The sequence below is a fragment of the Macrosteles quadrilineatus genome, unplaced genomic scaffold (genome assembly GCF_028750875.1).
Source record: "Macrosteles quadrilineatus isolate MER2022 unplaced genomic scaffold, UCM_ALF_1.0 Scaffold_6__1_contigs__length_79288215, whole genome shotgun sequence".
Lineage (NCBI taxonomy): Eukaryota > Metazoa > Arthropoda > Insecta > Hemiptera > Cicadellidae > Macrosteles > Macrosteles quadrilineatus.
In genome coordinates this window covers 64,908,494-64,921,202 of record NW_026542599.1, presented here as the reverse complement: position 1 = coordinate 64,921,202, position 12,709 = coordinate 64,908,494, and the positions used below count along the sequence as shown (strand labels likewise).

The 12,709-nt window shown below is 34.1% G+C and overlaps 1 protein-coding gene across 1 annotated transcript in view; it reads right to left on the bottom strand.

Annotated features, from left to right (window-relative positions):
• LOC128996772 (zinc-regulated GTPase metalloprotein activator 1-like) overlaps window positions 1-12,709 on the bottom strand; it is a 97,153-nt gene that overhangs the window by 65,962 nt on the left and 18,482 nt on the right. The window lies entirely within an intron of this gene.

The window sequence follows — 12,709 nt, the reverse complement described above, 5'->3', positions numbered from 1 at the left end:
TTTGCTCGAGTTATCGCGCTAACGGACACATATATAAATATAATATATCTATATAAATAAAATTAGAGTTTTGTCTGTACATTGCTTAGAATAATGAACTTTTTGGTTATTTTTACATTTCATAGGTCAGAGAAACCGAATCAAACCTTATCTCAATTTCTGTCTGTCTGTCTGTCTGTCTGTCTGTCTGTCTATCTGTCATTCTCTTGGTAACGCTAAAATACGCACTTTATTACAACTACTCCTCAATAACTATAGCACTGTCCCGCCTGAAACTTATTTTCCAAATACTATACATATATGAGATGGTTTTAGACGTATTTCATCGAATATGAGACAGTTAGATATTTAACAGTAAACCCTTGAAAATCAAGTTTTTGTCGATTTTTGACGTGGAATTTCTGGAAGCCCATGTTAACCTTATGAGAAATGAAATTATTGAATCTTAACAGCTGTTTCAATTAAACAAGTTGGTTCTGTTCTGTGATGTTCAATAGCATTAAAGTTACAAGGATTACCAACAGGGTGCAGCACTAGCACTATTATTTCTTTTACATTTATGACAACAGCTAATTTGCAACCTGGAGGCGAGTGAGCGTAGCGAACGAGCTAACCTGAAGGCAAGTGAGCGTAGCGAACGAGCTAACCTGAAGGAAAGTGAGCGCAGCGAACGAGCTCCAACATACAGGTGAGTGAGCGTAGCGAACGAACTTCAACCAGGACGTGATTGAGCCATGCAAACGAGATCAGATAGTAAAAATAAAAGTAAGCCTACCGTTATAGGATCGACCGGCAGACACAGAGGTAATTTAACCTTTTATTGATTGTCATACCGATCCGGAACAACAAAAAACAACATAAAATGAAGCTATGTATAATAGTTTGGCCAGCATATCTTAAAATATGCAAACCAACTGCTGTTCTTTATATAAGAAGGTTTCAACTGAATATTATAAGATCCCCGTGCGTAGAACGGGTACACAGCTAGTATATATATATATATATATATATATGAATTTGAACGATTAGTGTTTTTGGCCTCTGGGGACATCAAAATGAAAAAGTAAATCGGTCCCGCACCCAGTTCTTACCATGAGACCTACGGTAATAGCTACTTCCCTATAGGGAAATTCGCTAAAAGTAAGAAGTAGGATTCTTATGATGAGTATTACACAAACGTCTGTTGTATAACTACGGTCTGTATGATGGAACCTGTCTCTTGACCCTTCGTCTACCTGGGACTAACCCTGGCCTTAAACCATTGGCCTGTCCCCAGGTAGACGAAGATTCAGGAGATAGGCTCCATCATACAGAATATAGCAGTAAAAAATTAAAAATTGGCAATTGTAAGTAGGCTAGTTGTTGTAACTGTTATTACAGATATAATAAAATAAATGGAATGGCTCATAAACATAAACAAATGACGCCACTAGCTCGAACCACCAATAACATTAACATATGGTTTGGAAGTTTTTTGACAGTTTAATTTAACTAATAATACAAATAAGTTTGCTTTAAAGCTAGTGTGTCATTTACATGTCTTGTTTATGATCAACATCCTTTCTATTCTAAAATTATTGCTGTTAATAATTTTGTTAGCCTATGTATTATTTAAGTGTGTGATTAATCCTTAGTCTCAGTTTGAAGTTTGAACATGATTAAATAACTACTCTGAAGACCTACGGAACATGTTATTACGTGTCTATAAGTGTTCCATTTGTTTTATCTTGCAAATTAAACATTGTTATGGCTGTAGACAAAAATCAGTAGTTATAAATAATATTGTAAATACAACGTAATCAACCTACAGTGACGGCAGTGTTCTCGTATTAGCACTAACTGGTTGTGCTGCTTCTAATGTTAATGGCCAAACATTTCACTCAGCATTAAGATTGAATAATCTAAATCTTAAGATTTTGTTCGATAACGTCTGTGTCATAGCTTAGGCCGGGGCCACACGTGGCGGATCGTCCGCGCGGCTTATGATCGTACGATCATAAGCCGCGCGACGATGTCCCGGCCACACGGAGCGGATGAACCGCTTCCGGTTGAGGTTTCCCAGCCTACGTACTGAGATTCTAACATGGTTTAATTCACTCGTTCTCGTTGTAGTCGTGGAAGAAACACGTATGTTAGTTTGTGCATTAGAAGCGTGTGGTGAGCTAGAGCCTAAGGCAAACCAAAATCATTGGGTCCATCATTTCATAACCGATAAACCATAACATAACAAAAATTTATTTAAAATAAATTTAAATATATTAGTATATTAGTATATTAGATAGTATATTAGTATGTGTTCCAAACCTTTTACGAGCACATGCGAAACCATAGTTCGGAGTCTTTTTTTGTTACTATCGCATGTAGATAGCATAGTTTGACGAGCTACTTCAATTGCTTTGACCGCATATAACTAAGGAAGATTATACTCATGAGAAATGTACAACATGAGAAAACACAAATTATCTTTAACAAGTTCTATTGATTTGTCTGTATCGAACATTTTACACCTATAAACCGAAATGCACAAGCACAAACTAAAAAAAAAAAAAACACTACAAATGCTTGAAAATGAGCTCCAACCGCGCGGACAATCCGTATCGTGTGGCCACTCTCATAAGACTACGTGTGTCATCCCCTCCAACGCGGCTTATGATCGCGCGGACAATCCGCGACATGGCGCAGACAATCCGCCCAGGCGGCTTAGGATCGCCCCGTGTGGCCACCCTCATTTGATTCAATGTGTTGTCGCACCACGCGGATCATCCGCGTGGTCCGTCCGCGCGGATGATCCGCGTCGTGTGGCCCCGGCCTTACGATGAAATATCTATGTGTGGCCAGAAGCTACTTGCAAAGAAACGCTTACGACGAATGAAACCTGACAACCAAGATGAAGTATTTGGCGGTATTATTGTATTTGTACCGGGGTAAGATCAAGCTTTAATCATGTCATCTGATATTTCAAATCAGTGGTATACACGTGGACGGTTTGTATACAAACACATTCAACAAGTTTTTCAACTAAAACCTATTATGCGTCAATCCGGTGAAGAACAAAGTCATCAGATTTATTTTTGCAAGGCTGCTTGTATAATCATCTTTGCAAGAAGAAGTGCTGACGTGGCTACTGACAACCTAAATTGGCCAATTGGGCAATTGGCAAATTGGCTAAGCTGCAAAGTCCTGTGGCTCTCATTTCTGCCATAACAAATTTTCAATAGCCGAAACAGTGATTTCTGATGAATGACAACCTCTTGAAAGCATCCTCAAATGTAGAGTCATGTTACACCTCGACTTATGTCAATGGTCAATGGTGCTGTTAGCACTGTCATTTAACATTATATTTACTGTCAACAAAGTTCAACTTTTGTTAAACTTAAACCGATTTCAATAAAAACTGTGTAAGCTGGTAGTAATATGAAATCACAAGGGCAATTTAAAGATGAAATATACGTTTCCTTCTTATGTTTTTTCATTTGGAAGTTCGATTAAAATATTTCGATTAAAGCTTTCTTAAATTATATTACAACGACTGAACATCTGATTTACGACTGTAAATGTTTTGCCTGAGGTATTAATGCAATAGCTTAACAAATAAATATTTTGTCCATCTATATTAAAACGTCACACCTAAAATTTGGAAGTTTCTCCCATGTCAAATATCTTAGCTTTGTCAGCTTATGAATAAGTCAGAACCAATCACACTGCCCTGCAAGTCATTGCCATAACAAACCTTCAATAGCCGCAAACGTGATTTATGATGGTCGAAAATCTCTCAAAAACATCCTCAGATTAGCCAAAGGGTGTAAGCAAAGTCATGTAACGCCACAACTTATCGACCGATGCAGGATTAGTCAATGGTGCTTTTGACACTGTCCATAATATTGTATACGAATGTGAAGAATTCTTATCACATTATGCAGCCTTTATGTGTATTGATTGAATTGAGTAATTATAGATGATATACAATAATGTGGTACTGATTTTCCCTGTTGTAACTAAATTTGTAGAACGTGGCATTAAGTGAACCCGGAAACAATTTCCATTGACACCTGCCTATTCTCTCACAATTCACAAATCCCAAGGCATGACACTGACCAAACAGTTGTTGATATTGGACCAAGAGAATTAAATGTTGCATTGAGCCACGTCCGAACGATACATAGGCTGCTTTTCCACCCAGTATTACCAAAAGAACGTCTAATGAGCAATAATAAAACCTCGGTCTGGAGAAAGAAATAGAAAGAAAAGATAGAGACCGTTGGAGAGTGTTCGTCGAGGCCCTATGCTCCCCCTAGGAGCTCAAGGAAATAAGTCAAGTAAGTCAAGTCTGGAGAAAGAAACTAGACAAATATCAACGTTTAATATCATGTTATACAGATTTTTTAGTTTTAGTTTGAAATGGTCACATTTGTTGAAATTAATAAAATTCACATTGTATTAAATTCATGTTCAATTGTTTAATTCAATACGGTATTTAATAATTATCAACCATCTAATTGGCTGGTTGAATATCTAAAATGTAATTGGCTGGTTGGTTTTTTTAGTTCTGGAGGATATAAGAGAATGCTCTATCTTTTGTGAAATCATTCACTTATCACATAAAGTTGAACTGCTATGCAGTTATCGGTAACCAAAATGGTATACGCCAAAACTGTTTGGGTTGACTGTAATCACCAGCAGCCATATAATAACATCTCTGTGTTTTTGGCAAATTGTTTCTCTTCACTGGGAAATAATTTCTAACTATTTTATTAATCATCCTAAATTTGATCTCCACACAAATTTTTGTCTATTTGAAATTGTAGGTAAAAATAATTTTGAAGCTTAAGGGTGAGGATCAATGGTCTGATGACTTCGCTAAACTTTGTGGACGCGTCTGTGGACACCACCTAGTAATTTCATGATATCAGGATTAATCAAAAGTTGATTTTAACACTGGAATACTTTTAGGAGTTGTAGATTATTGTAATTGAAAATATACTTTGTGATAATAGTGGTAATGTTTAAAGGCGCAAGCATTTTTGGAGCGAGGTTGGCGGCCTCTTTTACCTTGTATTTGCTTATCCACATAGGACCAGAATTTAACCATCAAAACAAGGGATAATCTGTTACAGTACAAGGGTGAACTGGACTGAAAGTAGTGGCAGCTAACAGGATTCGAACCCACATCATCGCTGCCTTGAGCATGGCGCTACCGACAAACCACCAACTCAGATGGTCTGATGGTAGAGTGCAGGACTTTGTTCCCTGAGGTCCTGGGTTCGAATCCCGCCAAATCAAAAATGGATCTTATACAAGAGATAACACCACAACTCCTAGGTCTAACCTGAAGTAATGTGAAAAATGATTACGTGCTAGAACCTAGTCTTGGGACAAAAAACTAAGTCTGTGTAGAAGAGCACAACTGCTCTATTGAGTCATGTTATAAGCACTTTTAACAATCAATTATAAGTTCAATGTGGTTCAAATCATTTCAAACCCAAGACAAACTATAAAAACAACACTGGGCAGACACAATAATAACAAATACAGTCACTAGCTGCAGGTATGTAAACAAAGTAACAAAGGTCGTTTACCTAGAAAGGTAAACACTATTATGACCTCACTGACTGAATGTAGACACTAATAATAGTTTATGCTTAAGGAGGATACTGAACAAAACAAAACTATCTTTAACAACTTAGCTTTTGCTCTAGTCAAACTGTGCAAATATTCTCAATGTTTTCAATTTGCAAGCTGTTGGATACATTTTAAACGAAAATTAGAAGTGTTTTGTCTATATCAAGAAATATAGTAGTATTTAAGTGATTGTTCGATTTGATTATTTACTGAATAAATAAGTAAGATTTTTTAAATCTCACAAGCAAAGGATAGGCCTACTAAATCAACGTTGGTCTTAAAATTAAAAAGTGTAATTTTTTATAAATTCAAATATACACCGATTTCATGTTTAAAGCCGAGAGCCTTTAGACACTAGGAAGGGGATAAACTTAAAATTGTATCCAGGAAATATAGGAAATCCTTGTTTTGAAAGTAGATGAGCAATAAGGAATTATAAGAAATAACTTTGACTAAGGCCTAAGTCTAAGGCTAGCCAACGTTTTTTCTTATAATTCCTTATTGCTCATCTATCAATTAATGAAACAATGCAATTCAATGTTTACCGTTTAAATTAACAGTTTTAAAATGTTCTATTCATAAAGGAGTGTGTTCAAATCTGTGCAATTATTAACTCTTATTCAAAGACACAATAGTTGGTGACGAGCAAAGTTTTTTCTAAATTTCTACTCATTATTTGGATCCAGAACCTTTTCCAAATTTCGATTTTATACATTATGGATGCAGAACAATTTACACAGCACTACTATACTATAATGAATCAATTTCAGCATCGGACATGTTTCTTGAAATAAAAAAAAAACACAAATCACTGTCTTTACCTCAGATGTGGCGGGAAATTTGATTGTTTAAAATTTTTTTAACACACAGCAAAAGCGTACATGACAGTTACAGAGCAAGAATTTGTGTCATTCTGTTTGCAAATGATGCCAGTATGATAATGAGCCTCGTTGCGGTGAACAAGCAAACTAAGAATTTATACGTGAAACCGGCACTTACTTAAACAAACCTTGTATATAAGTTATGTCTATCCGTGAACACGATAACTTGAGAAAATAATATCCGATAAAAATAAAGATTTATTATTATTTAAAAAACTACATATGCAAAGAGCAAACAAACCCACTAGTTTGGTGTTCAAAAATAGTTTGATATGTAGTTCCCAAAGTAAAAAATACATCATAACCCTAAAAATATTTACTTGGGCACCTGGGCCTTGTTAATGTACAAAACTGGATCACAGTCAATCTTAATTTATAAATTTTGCTAACTATATGTTCAATAGGGAAGTAATGTGACCATTACCCAATATTTTGAGCAATTTATTAGCAACAATTTGTAGTTTACAAGGCAGATGCAAAGACTTGAATTATTAATTCACTTAGCCTAATTGTAGGCATATTAATTTCCATTTCATTAGTGAGTTGAATTATTTAGTAACATGTGAGGTTATAATGCCACCCTTAATAACATGCAAGGGTAAGTGACTCGACAGTATTGTGTAATGTTTAACATTCAGTGGTAAATAAAAAGCATTACTGCAGATTAACAGAAGGTTTCCTGAATTTAAATTAGTTTTTAGACAAGAAAGTAAAAGATGAATGTTCAAATTGAGGTATCAAATGAAGAAAAATACCAACTTCCACCCACTAAGATATCAGATTCTCATCTTGAATGGCAAGATCAGTTTATTCCATTTGAGGACACTATCAACCATCGGATGAATAGTATAGATAGAAAAGTTAGTGAAGTGTCAGAGAAATTGGGGATTGTGACTGCTGCAGTGGAGGAAATCAAAGCTACTCAGGACCACTCAAGACATATGATGACAAAAATCCCTCAACACCACAAATCTTATATCGAAGAAATCCGTAACATCAGTTTACCCGGTGTACACAAAGCCATTTTTGAAAGTGTGCCCAAAATGCATGTAATGGTAAGTTTGTTGATCCATTTAGGAGCTCTTCTGATCAGTGCCTTCTACATCCAGGATGCATATCAAAACTGGCAAAATGCTCTGATAGTGCAGAGTCTGACCTACACCCGACCCAAAGACATACCATTCCCAGCCCTCACTATCTGCGAGCCCTTGGGGTTGAAAGATGATTACAATCGATTTGAAATATTACAAAGATGTGTGTCGATAGAAAATAGCGTTGCTTGGCTGTGCAGTGAGGACGAGCTGAATCTGTTGAGAATTTCAACTGATATCACTCCGATAGAATACGATCTACTGCCGATGAATAAAAGTTATAGGGATAGTTTCACAAGATTATATTATCCAATATTTGATCACTCAATAAAGACGCTCCCAGTTGATCTTGACCAGACGTTCAGTGAGAGCGAGTATCTAAAATACATTGAGAAACTGGGGAAACAACACCTGAGTCAGTTTAAAATATACAATCCGGACTTTATTGATGGTCATTATCGCACAAATACAATTAATAGTTCAAGTAGCCAAAGGATTTTAATGACACGAGGCGGACACATTCAAGATAGAATTAGAATATGTCAAACATTTAATGCTATAAGACACGGTCCTCAGGAGATAAAAACAAAGAAGGTAAGTGATGATCTTGAAAATCATCATGGAAAAAACACCCTCTGTAATCCTGAAAATGCGTTGGAAAAGGGTTGTAATCTTGATCTGTTGTACACTGATAATTTTTTGGAGATAGAATTTGATGATGCAGGTTTAAACGAGCTTAGCTCTGTTAGTACTAACGAAGATGAAGAAAATTCGCACATTACTCTCATAAGCAAATCTAAAAGGGAAACTGAAAAGTATATTGTAATTATTCATTACAACTTTAACTATCCATCAATTACAACTATGACTCATGACCTTATCAGTAGAGGTACAACTTTGTCCAGAACCCTAAATCCATCGATTATCAATGCTCGCAAAGACCTGTTTGAAGTAGATACTGTGAAACGAAACTGTGTATTTTCACGCGAGAAGAAGTTGTCTCTTTTCACCTTTTATACTTACAACAACTGTATTTTTGAATGCCAAATGAACTGTTCACTATCAGAATGTGGTTGTGTACCATACCATCTTGCGATTTTCAACGGCTCATTTAACATTTGTAGCAACCATGTGTCTAGAAGTTGTTTACAGAAAAGCGGGTTTTTCCACTGGCATTTGTACAAAGACAAGAGATGTAAGTGTGATTGTCCTACAGATTGTGTGTCTATTGAATTAAACCCAAATTTCGGTCATGAAGATACAAGTGGCCAACAAACTACAACCTACCAAGTTTCATATTCAAGAAATGTAATTTCATCAGTTATACGCTACAAGCTTACTGGCCCTGCAGAGTTTGTAGCTTACAGTTTGGGTATTTTGGGTGTGTTCAACGGGTTCAGCATGGATCTGGTGTGGCAGTTAGCCTACTGGCTCACCCTTGGTCTTTGGTACACAGTCAGAAACATACTACATGAGCCTTTGTAGTGGAAAAAAAAAAAAACTATCGATGTTAAAGTTTTGTAATTTATTTTATTGAGCTATTTTTTGTCAATATTATATATGTATGTAAAATGAGCTAAAACCTTTTGTGATGTAACTTTGTCTATGTAGAAATATAATACTTACTGTCTGGCTTTTCTTGCTTGCATTGCTCTACTTAACCTTGGAAAGTATCAGAAATGTTCTTACTAACCATAATAATAATAATAATAAATCTTTATTGTCGTTTGGTAATATAAACATTACAATAGACAAGGTCAACATGTTTTGTTACATATGTTATATCAAATATTAAATATTCTACAGAAAATGTTAAAATAAAGTTAAAAGAATCTTAAAAGGATAAAGCATCAGTAATAATAAAAACTTTGAAATTAACAGGGAAAAGACCATAACAAGAACAAAGAATCATCAAGACTGCTTGGCCTCACATTTAAGCGTTGAAAAATCTACATTCTGCAAAAACTTCTCAACTGAATAAAAAGCACGACTTGTAAGCCAATCTGATAATTTTGACCTATACACATGAATACTTTCCTGATTTCTAAAATATATTGGAAGATTATTAAATAGTTTTATTTGCAAATAACTATTATTTAGTTATGCAACCATAACTTGATGATGGATTTACAAAAAACTAAATTTATAAATTTTAAGACAAAACAAAATAGACAGAAGGAGCCAACAACAATAAGCTATAACTTACAAAATATTGATGAAGAAATTAGTATCAATTTTTTAGGTTTAACACTAGATCAGCACTTGAATTGGGATAAACATGTCCACAAAATTTTAATTAAAATTAATTCCGGAATTCATGCTTTATCAAGTATGACTTTTTACTGTGATTTAAAAACTGTAAAAAATATATATTTTGCACATGTGCATTCACATATATCTTGTTTGGCATAGCACTCTACGGCTCAACAAAATTATGTAATCTAGATAGCATTTTAAAGGAGCAAAAAAGAGCGGTTAGAATCATGCTTAAGCTGCAGCGTGATGAGTCAGCTAAAGAACATTTTAAGGACCTAAAAATCTTTACTGTTTACGGGCAGTATATATATATGATTCAATAACAATTGCAAAAAAAACAAGAAGTATATTTGGAACCAAAAAAAATATCCCATTCTTATAATTTAAGAAATAAGAACAAAAATGTACAACCACACAGGACTAAATTGTTTGAAAAGAACCCATCTTATGCAGGTACCGTAATAGATTTTTTAAATTTATTCCAAAAAATATTAAAAAAGAAACAGATCCAAACAAATTTAAAAAAATATTGAAAGAGTTTTTAATAAATTAAGCGATTTATTCGTTTGAAGATTTTTTTACCTCCCTCAGTCGCTATGATAGTTGAAATTATCTTACTTTGATTTGTAAAATGTATTTGTTGTTTTTATAACCATTCCTCATGTTTTGCTGTTTTTTATCCTGTTGAACTATTTTGACACTATTTATTGTACAATGTACATAAAAACAAATAAAGATATTTGAATTGAATTGAATTGATAATTTTTTCCATTGATTTTTTCCTTAAAAATCATGTAACTGTCAATGATAACTACCAAAATGTTTCGAATTTTTTTAAGAGAACGGAGAACCAAGCTAAACTCTTGATTCAAGACATGTTAGTGAATTTCCCATATAGTGAGTAAGTTATTACCGTAGGTGTTATGGTAAGACCTAGATTCGAGACTGATTTACTTTTCATTTTTATATCCCTAGTGACCAAAACACAGTCCGTTCAAATTCATATCTAGGCCTCTATATATACAGCAATATGTATATAGCATGTATATATATGTGTGTGTGTGTGTGAGTGGAAATTTCGTACAAACATGTAAACCTCCATTTGTTCACACGAGTTCGCAAACCAGTATGATCAGGCTATGGGAATGGGGTTTTATTGATGGTTTTATGGGATAAAAATAGGTTTTACTCATTTTTGATCCTCAAAACATACAATCCAATTTTTCTTTGACAATTTTGTAGAGCTTATAATTTAGTACTAGTAAACACGTTGCTCGAAATCGAGCAATTGCAAAGAAGTACTGTAAAGTAGTTATTTAAAGACAAATAAAAGTCATCATAATTTCCGATGAGTTTAAAAGACTTTGAATCGAAAAATAAATAACAATAATTAAATTATACAGCTGATTAAAATGTAAACAATTATGTTCTTCATAAGGATAACATGGGAACTTTCAAATCCACTGGGGCAGAGCCCAAGGGACTTTTTCAAAAATGCAAGGCCAGTTTGCAAATCTACGCAACCCGCTCTTTCCAATGAGACGTCAATGGATAAAATCGGTTAAGAAATGGCGGAGGAGTTCAACCGACAAAGTTTCATGTAGCGTATTAATTATATAGATAATAAAGTGTTTCGATACAATTATTTCTAAATAATTTCTTTATCAGCATCGTGCGTATTATTAAATTACCTGAAAGCACAAAAATACGTAAAGTAACACTTGTAATAGTATATTATTTACACCTAAGACATACATAAATACCCCCGCCACAGCAAACCTGCAGACTAAGCGAATTTCAACTTGTCTGATTACATTTTTACTAAAATATTTCCATATATAAGACATATTTATTCTCAATTTAAATAACATTTAGATTTAACGAGTGCTTAGGTTTGCTGCTACAGGGAAGGTAAAAAGCATTTTCGACCATAAGTCAATAGTATAGGATGAAATAAATAAATTTGCCAAATTTTATCAATATATATCCATAAACAAGTAAACCACAACAGTTTTCATTTTCTCCATAAGAATAACATGGGAATTTTAAATTTGCACTTTTTTGAATTTTCTCCGTAACCATTAGGCATACAACAATGCTTCAATATACTAAATTATTTACTTTTTTAAGCCCTACAAAATGGTTGAGAAAAAAATTCCAAAATTTTATGTTTTTAGGGTCAAAAATGGGAAAAACCCATTTTTAATCCATAAAGCCCCCCATAAACCCCTGTTCCCATGGTCCGATCATGCTGGTTCGCGAACTCGTTCAAATAAATGTATGTTTACACGTTTATACCAAATTTCATCAAAATCGGATAATTTTTGTTCGAGTTATCGTGCTGACGGACACACATATATATATATATATATATAAATATATAAATATATATATATATATATGAATTTGAACGGATGGTGTTTTTGGCCTCTGGGGACATCAAAATGAAAAAGTAAATCGGTCCCGAGTCCAGGTCTTACCATGAGACCTACGGTAATAGCTTATTCCCTATATGGGAAATTCGCTAAAACCATGGTAAGTGGTGATAGATTTTGATTGGATACTCCAATCATCATCAGACCTGATAGGTGAATGAAAAAGTATAAGAGTAAATATATTATTAAAAGTGTTATTTGACACATTTTTTGGTTTCCTAAATATTGCTAACAGGGAAAACTAAAAAAAATTGTAAATTTAAAATTCCCATGTTATTTTTAGGGAGAAAATTGTAAACTATTGTAGTTTGCTTGTTTATGGATATATATTTTTCTCAAATTTGGCAAATTTGTTTGTTTTTTACTAAGCTATTATTATTTTACAGACTTTATTACCCTTGTTAAACCATAGATTTGTGAAAATCAA